Genomic DNA, 13,328 nt, shown 5'->3' with positions numbered 1-13,328 from the left:
TCTCTCTCTCCTGTACCGCCGTCCTGCCCCATCCACCCATGCTCCACTCCGACGGCGACGATGACCTGTAGGCGAAGGGCGACGACGCAGAGGAGAGGGAGGTGCGGCAGCATACGGGAGAGGGTCACCAGCTAGCGTCGGCCTGTGCTGGTGAGGTCGGGCTCCACCGTTCCTGTCCCTCGTCCTCACGCGGCCTCTCTTGGTCACTGGCGCTGCAGTTGCGCGGGGCGTGAGGATAGAGATGTTGGCCCTCGTCCAGGAACGCGGCGTCCATGGCCGCTCCTCTCCTCCCGATTTGCCTCCTCTTCTTTGTGCGCGCCGGCCGCTGCAGCTCCTCGCGCCGCCTCCGTCCATCCCACCTCTCTTGTTTTCCTCCTCTCTCAGATCGGGCGCCTTCGCTCGCCGTGGTTCCAGATCGGGCGGATTGGAGGAGCAGTGGAGGGCGAGGCCTGGAGCTCCATCGGCAGCGCGCGCTAGACTGGTGCCAGGCTGCATCTTCTCCTACCTCCGTTCTGGTGCCTCCTCCTACCCGCGTAAACAGCGAGCGGAGGGCGTAATCACGTAAGTGCCAGGTGAGCTCTTCCTCCACCCTGCAACTGTGAATTCTTTCGGTTTCTATGAAGATCATTCACATCTATTTTTTCATTCCTCCCATCTGGATTTCTGATTTGATTCCAGAGTTTGGAGGTGGATGTTACTTCAGGAAGGAAGTTGGTTACAATTTTTCATTTGTTTGATGCAGCAGGGACAAACTAATTTGCAGGTAAGCTTTCTTTCATCGATTGGTGGGTTACAGGTCAACCTGTCACACCTCACTAAATTTGGAACTCATGATTTGTTTTCTTGCTTGATATTAATTCTTGATATTTTTGGCACATCCTTATAGGGATATCATGTGCATATGTACGAGTTTCCTTTGCTTCGGTTGGAGATATGTGTGTGCCTGAAGATATAATCTTAAATGCATTTTATGTATGATATGAGCACTCTTTCGTTCTTTGGGTGTACGTAGGTTGCAAGAATGAGAAGGCTTAGGGGATTATTGTAGAGTTTTGATTCACATGGATGCTCTATTCATGACTACTCTTTCTTTATTTGCAGAATTTCTTGGTGTTGCGATCTCTCCCCATCTTAGCATTGTCTTTCGTTGGAAGGGGAGGAAATTTGTGTATATCACACCTATCAGCTGCATCCCACAAAGAGGAATTTTGTGTCAGACATTGCCATTGGAGAAGCTTTGACAGGTATGGCCCTTCTTTAGTAATAAGGTTTACACATGTACTGATGCAAAAGATTTGATTTAGAGGTTAGTTCTAATGGAGCGACACGTATTGTGTTTGTGGTCTTCCAGTTTGCCTTTCTTCCATGTATATGAATGACTCATACTTCCTTTCCTTATTGCGATTTCATCCAGCCATTCCTTTCCTTGCAGCTTTAAATTTGTGAAATCTAAAGTATTTGGTTAAGAGAACATTTGCCACATAATTGTACTAACATTCTATGAATAATTACACTTTTGTGGCTGTGCTAATAGATGACCCTTAGAGACCCTGCGCATTCTCTAATTTTCCATACATGAAGATTTATTAAATGAATGTGGTGCTTTATTCTGGCTTGCAAGAGGAGCAACAAGAAATTCCTATTTCACATAAGTGAAGAATATTTATATCCCTGATTGTTATAGTTGGTGGTCCGGATTCCAGTTTATTTCTCTAATTTGATGTAGGAAATGGATTGTAATTTGCAAGTGAGGTGGGGCTTTTGATTGGGCCTTGTGGTGGTTGGATCCGCTAACAGATAGGGAGAAGCATGATAGGTTGCTACTGCTGCACCTATTATTTAGTTTCTCGCAATGTTTTCGCAATCAGTTTATCTAAAGCATGATTTTAATATGCAATTTTATCAGTCGGAGATTATTTGAATGATTCGAAATTAGAATGTGGGGATCTCAAAGAATGTTTCACAAAAAAAACCAATATTGATCATTTCCAAACTTGCTCGGTGATCGAGGTACTATAGAGGATATCAATAGAATGAAAGCAAGAGCAACATGACAACATCATTTTCCCTAGAATATTGATAGTCAACTTCAGTTATCAACAGCTTCACACGTGTATGTATTTTTTTGTTCATTTTCATCTTTGTGGTATTTTCTTACTTCCCCTTGTTGTTTCAGATCGGGCAGAGATCGCAGGTCGCGGCCATGGGAGAGCAGGGGAGGCGTGGTTTACGTGATGGATATGTAGTAGGGGAGGGTGAGGAGGACGGGCATGTGGGAAGGCACAGCAATGCCGGAGCTAAAGCGGGCGCTTGTGTCACGGTGGTGCTTGCTGGTCATCGTCCATAATCTCCAAGTTAGGCTGCACATCTTTGGCCCCGCCATCTCCTTCCTCCAAATTTTGCCTTTTAATAATCTCATTTTGATTTCTCGATTTATGTTTTTTCTGAACAAAATAGGTGCAGATTGGACGATGAAGAGACGAGGAAGGATGTTAGGAAGAGTGAAGAACAAGGCGGACCTTCTCTGGTGGAAGAACAAGATGAACCCTCTTTTGTGGGTCCTGTTTTTGGCAAAATATGTGGGGACTCGAATGACAATGAGCAGGTATATGCTCTTCTTGTTCATTCATGTTCCTACCATGTGATCCTCAACCTGTTTGATAGTGGTACTCCTAAAACAATGTTCTCAACTTGACTTCTATGGTTAATTTGTTATGGATCTCGAGTGCAGATTTGTTGCTACTGGAATGGACAAAGGTTAGTATGAGATGCCCATTTTTTGTCTTCGATTCAAAGATTTGAAATTCTTAAAACTAGAGTTGACGTAATTTTAGTGGCATCCTTGGGGATCTGATTATCCTGCTGTTAGCTACATAAGTAATCGATTCTTTGTGTTTTGAGATCAAATGCATGAAATTCCATCAAGCAATATATTATTTTGACCTTGATGGATCCTTAGTACATGAATGGACTTGATGGGTCCTTCGTTTGTTCGCAGTATTTGAATTGGACTGACAAGGCAATATATGTATAAAATTATATCGATTGGAACTTCAATTAGTCTTGCTTGCAGCGATATTATTATGATTTCCTTTTTGTATTTTCTTCAATTTATCTTCCAGCTCATCTGAATGATTTGCACACATATTTTTCTGGCAAAGTATACCTGCGATTGGTTCATAGAACATTCAGTTTTGTTCAGTTCTGGTAAGCAGCTTACTTGGCTGCTACACATGTGGACCACAACTTACTTCCCTTTTATTATGTCACTAAACAGGTGCCATTAATTCCTACAATGGCCTTTTTCTTCTTCTCAGAAGCCAGATAATGTTCAGTTGGAAGAGATGGATATGAGGTGCGTGCAAGTACAAGTGTGCAATGACAGGTACCCTATCTTGCACCTGTTTTGCTCATAAAAAAGCGCACATGTTGTTCTTGATTTGGTTTTCTTTTCCATGTGTAGTTTTAATTTTTTGTTCGCTCAAAGTGACATTAAAAATGAAGATCCTATAACTGAAGTTGGATCTTCACTCCTAAACAACACATACTTTTTAGCTGAATAAATGAGAGTTAATTGCAAGGCACTACCACACTTCGGCACGTTGTGACGAATCAGTACCAGTAGTCATTTTTTTGCCATGCAGTGCCAACTCTAAGCCTAAGTGTTGCAAAACGGTCTGACAGCCATATAAGCTCGTATTGACCACGTATCTGACCGACCCGGCCCACTTGTCAGGTGCCACGGTGGCATACCCGCGCGCACCCGCACCCGCGCGGTCACTCGTCCCAGCCTGCTCGGTTGCACCAAGTAGCTTGGTCCGGTCCGGTCGAACCCGTACGCGACGAACCCTGGTTTCCTCTCCCCCCCCCCCCCCCGCCCTCGTCTTCCTCTCCCCTCAGGCGATGGCGGCGGTGACTCCCGGCGGCGTCGACGGCGCGGGCGGGTACGGGGACCTTCCTGGCCTCGGCCCTGATGACCACTTAGGTCTGGACGACCTCGACGGCTCCAGTTCATACTACTCCAGCGCAGACGAGGAGGATTTGGAGGAGGAGGCCACGCTGTCAATGGAGGACAGGGTGAAGCTGGCAGAGATATGGGTGGCCCACCCTACCAGTAGCCATCAGTGGACCAGTGGAGCTGCTGGCGGCGTGCTGTAAGTCGTTCTCTTCTCTGCTTCTGCTTCTTTCTGTATATTCCAAAACAGGGTGCTAGGGTTAGTGTTGCTCATGACAGTATAAATTTGTGCTGTCAATTGTAGTTTGGATGATGCCGTTTGGGATGTTCGGATTCATTTTGATGCACAACACAATCTGGATAGGAAGATATGCAGTTTAGATGTTACATTTCTGAACTTATATGCACTGATGCACACACAAGGTTATTCTTTCTCTGATGAACTGTATCACATGAAGAATTTAGGCAGAGGAGAGGAAAGAGAGCATGGGTTAGAGTTAATTGACACAAACATCAAACTGCAGCAACTTAAGAAGGAATATGAGCATAGTTTAGTTCTGAATTTGCTAGTGAGGGCAATAGCACCTTTTGTATGTCAGATAGAAGCAGATTTAGTGAGATCAAACTACAACAATGTCTGTTAGAGGAGAGAAGAAAATTTAGCAACTATATTGTATAGACCACCTGTTGTGTATGATCTTAGTGAGCCTGCAGTTCTTGCTGTTGATCAACAAGGTGTTGTTTTTCATAGTCAGTGCACACAAGAGAGCATAAATTTCAGTAAGGAGAAGCTCAAAGCTGTAATGGAAGAAGAGGCAGTGCTAGAGGAGGGACATAATAACAGTGATGACTCTAAGGCTGCTGCATATGACAGTGATAACAATCCTTTCTGCATGGAGAAGTACAGGATAATTGAAGACACAGAGATAATTGAGGGGAATAGACTAGCAGAGCAAGAAGTTGAAGATGAAGATTCAGATGAAGATGATGAGGATTCAGAAGAGGAACAATTACATTATGAGGGTGACACTGAGGTTGAGGACTTGTTTGAGATGGAGGAGGAGGAGGAGCAGGAGAAGGAGAAAGAGGATGAGGTCAATGTTGTTGCAACAGAAGAAACACCAATGCAAAAACCTCCAAAAAAGAGGAAGAAGCTGGCAGTTAGGAGAGGCCCTACTACTAGGACACATTCAAGTGTGTTGGAGGAGGTGCAACCTGATTTCATTCCTTCATCAGATGAAGAAGATGATGGATTGCTGTTTGAGGATGATGATGATGGACATGAGCCAATGTCCTTTGTTCTACCTAAAGGGAGGAAGAGTAGGGCCAAGAAAATAAAACCAAGGATCTGGTACAATGACAAACTTGAGCAACCACATCAGCAGTTATGTCTGTACATGTGCTTCAAGAATCAGCATCAATTCAGAGATGCTTTGTTGAGCTTGCACATCACACAGGCCAGAGACTTCAGGTATCACAGGAATTCAGACCAAAGGATCATTGCCTGTTGTAAGCAAGAGCACTGCCAGTTTTGCATAGTTGCTGCAGTTATCAAAGGGGAGAAGACTTTTGCTATTAAGAAAATGAGGCTGGAGCACACTCGCCCTAGCAGCACTGAGTCATCAAGGATCAGTGCCAAGTGGCTTGCAAAGACCTATGAGTCATTGTTCAGGTCTGATCCAACCACCAGCATACACACTCTAATTGACAACTGCAATGAGAAGTATGGTGTTGATGTGCCAAGGCACATGGCCTATAGGTACACCAACTGCAAGCAACAGTTGAGACCAGAGTTGGCTTTGAGGAAAAACAAGCATGTGGTAAACTCCTGTGAATTTGTACTTGCTATTTGGTCTTCTTTCCTTCTATGTTTTTTGTGCTAAACCTAAACCCTAAACTATCATGTTTCCTTGTATGTTTGCAAGGCACCTGCAAGATCAAGGAATGAAGATACTCCATCAGGATCACAGCAGCCACCAGCAAGGTCTGCTTCTGCAAGAACTACTTCTGCAAGATCTGCTAGTGCAAGATCTGCTACTGCAAGATCTGCTAGTGCAAGATCTGCTACTGCAAGATCTGCTAGTGCAAGATCTGCTACTGCAAGATCTGCTACTGCAAGATCTGCTTCAACAACTGCTAGAGGGTCAGCTAGTGCAAGTGCAAGATTTGCAAGGCCTTTCACTGCCCCAAGATTTGCTGAAGGAGCTTCATCTTCTGGTCCTTCTACTTCTGGTGCTCCTTCAAGTGCCACAGGGAATTATACTCGTTTGATGTCGTACTTTACTGCCAGTGGTAACTTATGAGTGATAGAATGTTGCTACTTTAGTCTAAGTGGTGCTACAAAATTGATGTATGTTCTAATGGATTGCTAAGTTGAGTCTGATGTGAACTGCAATATTTGGTCATTTGGCACTTGTGAACAACTCAATGCTTTTTGTGTTGTTCATTTGGCATTTCTGAAACAACTCAATGCTCATTTGGCTTTTGTGAACAACTCAATGCACATGTGTCAAGAAACCATGCATGTACTGGATGATACTGCCACAATGGCCACATACTTCATTACTAAGATGAACATACCAAATATTGTTTACAAAGACACTAACTAGTAACACCTAACACTAACTTGCAACACCTGACACTAACTTGCAAAGATCAACCTAACCACAACTGACACTAACTTGCATCTCTCCTTAACAAGGATCAACCTGACACTAACTTACAAGGATCAACCTGACCACTACTAGCATCTTCAGTGCCAAAACAAGCTTGAGTCTAAACCACTGACACTAACTGCAGCAGCATCTTACTGCACCAGCATCTAGCTCTGCAGCAGCATCTTGGCTGTCACCAAACCTACCACAAAGATAAGAAAAAGAAAGACAACATTCTGATATTTGGCCTTCAGTGCATCTAGCTCTGCATTTTTCTCCCTGAGCTGATCTTCCAAAGCCACCACCTCTCTTCCTCTTTGAGCTTCAGGCAGAGCCACAACTGCACTGTCATCTTCAAACACACCAACACTTGATTCACCTCTCAGCCTACGCACTTCATCTCGCAAATCTCCAATCAAATCACTCAAAAACTTAGGCAGAGGATCATCATGCCATTCAAGGAAGCCACAACCACCATGCTGTACCAACAGAAATCAGGGTTTGAGAGGGGAGAAGATCTAATGAACAGAAAAGTATAACTAAAATGAAACTTACCATGGCATCCACGCAGGCGTAGTACCGCCTGCCTGGGTTCTGGCGGTTCCATGAGATCCATCTCGGCGCCTTCCTACGCGGCCTGCACCAGCAGAGCTTCTCCGGCTCATACGCCATCGGGCTCTCACGGTAGGGCACCGGCGACCTCGATTCGTCCCCTCTCCTTCCAGAGGCTCGACGGAAGCTGGGAGCCTAAGAACGACCCGAAGACCACGACATCGACATTGACTTGGACGCAGCCGCCGCCTGCGAGATCGCCTCTGCCACGGGCCCGCTCAGGAATAGCCTCCGCTGTCGCGTAACCCTAGTTTTTCCCCCAAATGCACAAACTGTTTCACTCAATTGTTTCCTGTTCGCCCCGCGCATTGCTTTAATAACCAGGGCCACCACTCAGTGCAATCCCTGTTGACAGTGGCCACGTCAGCGTTTGTGTTGCTCTAATGTGCGCTTTTTTTGAGCATTTGGCCATCTAACTTGAGCATTTGGCCAGAGGTTCAAAAGGAGATATAATTTGAGCATTATCTAAATAACATAGCATACATACTGGAGTTCAACATAACCATAGATTCTTACAGCCATAATTACTAGATTCTTACAACATTAGCTAAAGACCATAGCATAGTGGAGTTCAACATTGTTCACAACTACTACATCCATACATTACACTTAACTAAACCACCCTTCACAAAAGATTAGCAAAGCCTTCTATCAAAGCAACTTATATCATGATAGGTATGCTCTGCTTCATCTACCCAGATCATCTTCATCTACCTCATTCCTTCAAGATGTCATGGATCAACTTCAACTTCTCTTTGCTCTTCTCCAGTGACTTCAACTGAACAGCAAGCTGGAGCTTTACCTCATCCCTGCGTTTTATCAGATTATCATGTCCCCTCTTGAGATCAGACATGTGAAGGTTCAACTGCACATTCTCTTCTGTGACTTTTTCCAAAGACTTGGTGAGCTCATCAACCTGGATCTTTAAATTGTTGTTGCCTTCAGCTAGCTTTTCCTTCTCTTTCAAATGATTCATCTTCATGTTCCTAATGACAGTGCCTTGAGCTTCTACCAGGTTCATCAGCACTTTGTACTTCTCTTTCATCTTGAAGTTATCTGCCTCTTTCTTCTCCATCTCATTCTTCATGGTAGCCACAACTGATGCACTGGCTCTCTCATCTCTCTTCTCCTTAGCTTGCAGAGAGCTGAAATCCAACACCCTGTCCTCCTGGGCACTGAGAAGTTGATGAACATCTTCAACTAGTTTGTCATAGTTGGCATCCAGATTCCTTTTCTCTTCTTTAAGGTGGTGGATAGTAAGTGAACTTTCCAGGTTATCCTTCCTCCTAGCAGTCCTGCTGTCTTCAAACATTTCCCAAAGCTTCAACAATGCATTTTGCATTGTGGGAGGCCACTCTGGGTCAACCCAAGCAAGGAAACCACAATTGACAGCTTCCTGCAATATAGCAAACACTTATATTGTTACTCTCTGAAGAATTACCATTATGAAAGGGCACTTTTAAAAAATGAACTAACAACTGCAGAACTACAACCTATACATGTGGCCAACTAAACAATGCTACTTCAACTGCAACCTATACTGCCTCAATTAAAATTTAGCAACTACACTGCCTCAATCAACTAACAATTTGCTTCATCATCAGTACTAGTGAACACAGCCAACTAAGCTGCTGCCCATATACATATTACAGTGAACATAAGCATCAAAACCATAATCATCAGAACTACTAATAAATAACTAAACCATAAATATATTACAGTGAACAAAGCCAACTAAGCTATTGCAGTGAGCATCAGTACTAGAAGCATCAAAACTACTAAGTGGTAAACTATGTGCTTCATCATCAGTACTAGTAACTATATTACAACTATATTACAGTGAACATAAATAGAGCATGAATCTTACAGGCTGAGCACAAACTAGAAACCTCCTGCCCGTCTCAAATGATTCAAAAGCTACACGGCGCTCAGTTGGCAGCCGATGCTCCACGCAGAGCCCCTCTGGTGCATTCTCCAAGCCATTGTAGTCTTGGTCTTCAATGCTAGCAGGAATCTACAGAGAGCAAATCCTCAAATCAGAAAACCAGATCATCAAATCCGCAAATCCCCAAATCACCTAACCCTAACCCTAGCTCTACCACTGACCTGATAATGCATCCCGTCGTCGGAGGAGGAGATCTGCAGGCCGGACAAGTCGTCGCTGCTCTCATCCTCGAAGACCATGGCGCGGCGGCGGTGGCGGACGCGGCGGTCTGCGTGGCGAGCGGCGGCTGGAGAGACGAGGGCGATGAGGCGAGGAGAGTGACAGAGTGCGGCTAGCTCCGGTTGGGTTCGACCGGACCCGGCTACATGGAGCGACCGAGACGGATGCGAGAGTTACCGAGCGGGTGCGCGCGGGTAGGCCACCGTGGCACCTGACAAGTGGGCCCGGTCGGTCAGATACGTGGTCAATACGAGCTTATACGGCTGTCAGACCGTTTTGCAACACTTAGGCTTAGAGTTGGCACTGCATGGCAAAAAATGACTACTGGTACTGATTCGTCACAACGTGCCGAAGTGTGGTAGTGCCTTGCAATTAACTCAATAAATGGCTACAACTTCACCAATATGACCGTAATTAAATCTCATGTTTCATGCTCTGACTTATGTACTACCAATTTTTATGTTAAACATGATTAAATTCTTTCTGATTGTATTTAATATATCGATGTATACTATCTTCAGCTATCATACAACTGCATGTAGGTAAAATATTCATGTTCATTGGTTGAATATCAATTAATGTTTTTTCTCTAGAATAGGTGGCGGAATGGCAAGGCGTCTGGTCAGATGACCTGTGTCTGTGGTCAGTTGGTGGATCTCGAATCCATAGTAGATTGGTAAATTGCTCACACAACATGTTTAGAATTGGAAAATATTAATTTTGTTCTTCTGTTTTATTTTTTCTGACTAAAAGTAGCAGTTTTGCTTCTGTATTAAGATTTTAACAAGAATTTATAAAGGCCTCTAAGGAAGCAGAGGAAAGAAAGAAAACGCCTGATAGTGCAAAGTGCACTTTGGCAGTAAGGTCAACATGAGACTACTAATGAAACACCTCCATCAGGAGGCAACAATATACAGATACGAACTCCCAAATATTGCATGCTCATGAAAGCTGATAACATGCTCATGAAAGCTGATAGCATGCTCATAAAAAGACTTGGGTGTGCAGCGCCACTCGAAGCTTTAGAAGGTCCACACCCTAGCATGATTAAACTGGACTGTACTTACTATTCTCATTTGGTTCTGGTTATAAGTTTTTTAATGGTTTTTTCCTTCCCTTGCAGTTGTTCCAATGGGATGTAGATAGTAGGACCGAGACTACAATGTCACATGGTGGAAGCAAGTCAGTTGCCAAGAACAGTTTCTATTATGCTGACTTAATGTATATCCAGTTTAGAAGAATTTATCTGACATTTATCTTATGATTGTGCCTGCAAGTTGAAATTTTAATTAATTTAACAAATGACAGGACAAAGTGATGCGTGCTAGCCGTGAACTTAATGGGTCGCTTGTTCCTTGCAGATGAATCCATTCTGATGAGCTTTGTAAATATTAGGTAAATGTCGTGAAACTTAAGATAATCTCTCAAGCATATAATCTAGGCATTTCACTCCTAAGTGTAATGATATATGACACTGAACCATTCGATTGAATATCTTCTCAGTGTTTCCAAAATAGCCTAATTATTATAACATGATGGGAGAGTGGTAATAAGCTATTAAATGACACACAACTGGAATAAACTGAGCATTTACTTAATTTGGTCGTAAATATGAGCTTGGGTTTTTCAGGTTGCATCTTGTACAAATCAAATTATATTTGGTGCTAAATTTACTGGATTTGAATTGTAGTGATGGTGATCTATTATTTAGATGGGTGTACTTTAGTGCTCCTATTTCTCACATGTCTTACAAGTTATTGCTGCAATATGTGGAATATAGAGCGGTACTGGTAATCTGTGATGTGACTGATGCAAACTAAGAAACTCACTGCAATACAAGTATTCTTTTTTAATTGCCTGATGGGAAAATAGGTAAATAGCTTGTGAGCAGACATGGATACACCGAGCCAAATTATTTATGCTAGATAGGTTTGTGTATTTTTTTTATAATAGTTTAATTCAAGCTTTGCCTGTTGTACTTTGTTTTACCTGTTATACTTTGGTTAGCAGATAAAATTTGATGTTGTCCCCTTGAGATTAAACGGATGCGTCACACTATCAGACGAAATGCGTGTTACATCAAACAAAATCTATGATCGAGCTACCTTGGACCCTACTGCTTCAAGCACTATCTGTAATCTCAAATAGACTCTTATGGAAATACATGATGTTGTGGTTGCGCTTCAGAGCATGACTAGCGTGGCATGTCTCTCATTGCAGAAGAAAGGCATATGATTCAGACTCAGATTCAAGCTGCATTGAGGGTTATGCTTGAGACATGGATGATGGCTACAACCACTATGTGCGACCGTAGGCTGTGGCGGAGACAGGCCCCAGGCAGCCCGAGCGGATGCCTGAGGCATGAGGCTGATTCCCTTCGTATACTGTAGAGAACACTGTAGCTACAGTGTTGCAGTGCTTCCTAGGCCGGCCGGGGGCGTGGCTGAATCCTGGCGCCGCCACTGACCATAGGCATGCCTGCTTAGACGATGAAATTATGTTCAATACTGCTGGGACATGTAACGATGACTCAACTTAATACCACCACCTTCTCGCGTCTTGGTCCTTGCTGCGAGCAAGACAATGCATCTCTGGCCTTTGCTAATATAGCTTACTTTTATAAAGCCAATGTATGCCATTATCAAGTGATATGAATATCTTCTTTTAAGCTACCAAGTGCCATGTAATGGAACATAAACATCTATTAAGTTAGTTCTAAATCAATCTCATATGCATTGTTTGAATACTCGGTTCGCTCTCACTTTTTGCGCCATGGGTATTCCTTAATTTTTCATATGAAAGGTTTAGAATTATTACCCTCAGTGCTTTCTAAAACTCGAAGTTACTAACAAATGTAAAGATTTATGTTATAAAAGGTTTAGAATCATTACCCTTGATGCTTAAATTTGGACCATGCACCTTACTTAGGTAAACATAGAGCCAAATGGCACATTGTCCAAATACACGTTCAAAACACTTCTGGTTTGACATGGTCTCTATCCTTGATCAAACATAAAGTTACTAAAAAAGGCAAATATTTTCAACGCGGACATGGTTTCAAATGGGTCTCTGCGCTATTTGGCGCACCGGGTCATCTAGTTGTATAAACGAATAAAGCACTGATGCGCTGTAATCAGACAAGGGATAGGGAAAATATTCCAATTAGGGAATGAAGAAAAAATAAACTCGTTCACAAGATTGCAAAGGTTCTACCTGAACAGACCAAATACATTTTTTTAAACGAGAGGCAAAGTATTTGCCTTTTTCATTAATTAAGAAGAAGAGAATTGCTCGGTTAATTGACGAAAAATCGGGCTAAAACCGATACAACCCAACCCACATGACATGGGCACCACCGGCCATCCTGGCCACCGACATGGGACACAACCCCGATGACACATGCCACCAGATGGCCACACACGCAAGCAACCGACAGCTCCGACTTTGACGGCGAGCCTCACAAGGAAGATATGCAGGACTTGCGCCGATCGTGCCCTCCGCAAACGACCACCGAGCGCCTGTCATCGTTACCACCTGGATCTGCTCCACCGCAGCTCCGACTTCAAAGCAACCAAGCAACCCACAGAAGAGCACCTTGGACACGCTGGGAAGAACCGACTATCGAAGTCCAAGCCGCGACCCGAGCTCCTCTCGACGCCATCATCGTTGCCAACCAGAAACCAGCGCCCCGCCTCAGCAAACCACGCGGCGAAGATGCCACCATCCACGGCGAAGATGCCGCAGTCCACCAGTCTCTCGATCGTAGCCGGCTCCGAGACGATGCCCCCAAGGAGGAGAAAGACTCGAAGACGCCTCCATCGCCCGATCCAGCGGATATGAGGTTTCCCTCCGGAGCCAAAGCCGTGGGGAGGAGCACCTCCACGGCGACGCTTCCAAGAAAGATCACGACACCTGCGGGCGCCTCCGTCGCCGGCTCCGATGA

At 44.0% G+C, this 13,328-nt stretch overlaps 1 long non-coding RNA gene across 2 annotated transcripts; it reads left to right on the top strand.

The window, feature by feature from the left end:
• Window positions 1-22: 22 nt before the first annotated feature.
• Window positions 23-12,057, top strand: LOC120963073 (uncharacterized). Of its 2 annotated transcripts, XR_012182387.1 has the most exons (11): window positions 23-572; window positions 679-763; window positions 1,102-1,244; window positions 1,727-1,816; window positions 2,177-2,605; window positions 3,278-3,385; window positions 9,984-10,061; window positions 10,509-10,567; window positions 10,694-10,780; window positions 11,396-11,519; window positions 11,606-12,057. It is a non-coding gene; the product is annotated as an uncharacterized lncRNA (long non-coding RNA). The 2 variants fall into 2 exon arrangements; XR_012182388.1 differs by lacking the exon at window positions 1,727-1,816.
• The last annotated feature ends 1,271 nt before the right edge of the window (window positions 12,058-13,328 follow it).

The sequence above is a fragment of the Aegilops tauschii genome, chromosome 4 (genome assembly GCF_002575655.3).
Source record: "Aegilops tauschii subsp. strangulata cultivar AL8/78 chromosome 4, Aet v6.0, whole genome shotgun sequence".
In the NCBI taxonomy this organism is placed as follows: domain Eukaryota; kingdom Viridiplantae; phylum Streptophyta; class Magnoliopsida; order Poales; family Poaceae; genus Aegilops; species Aegilops tauschii.
This window is presented reverse-complemented; position numbering and strand designations above follow the sequence as displayed.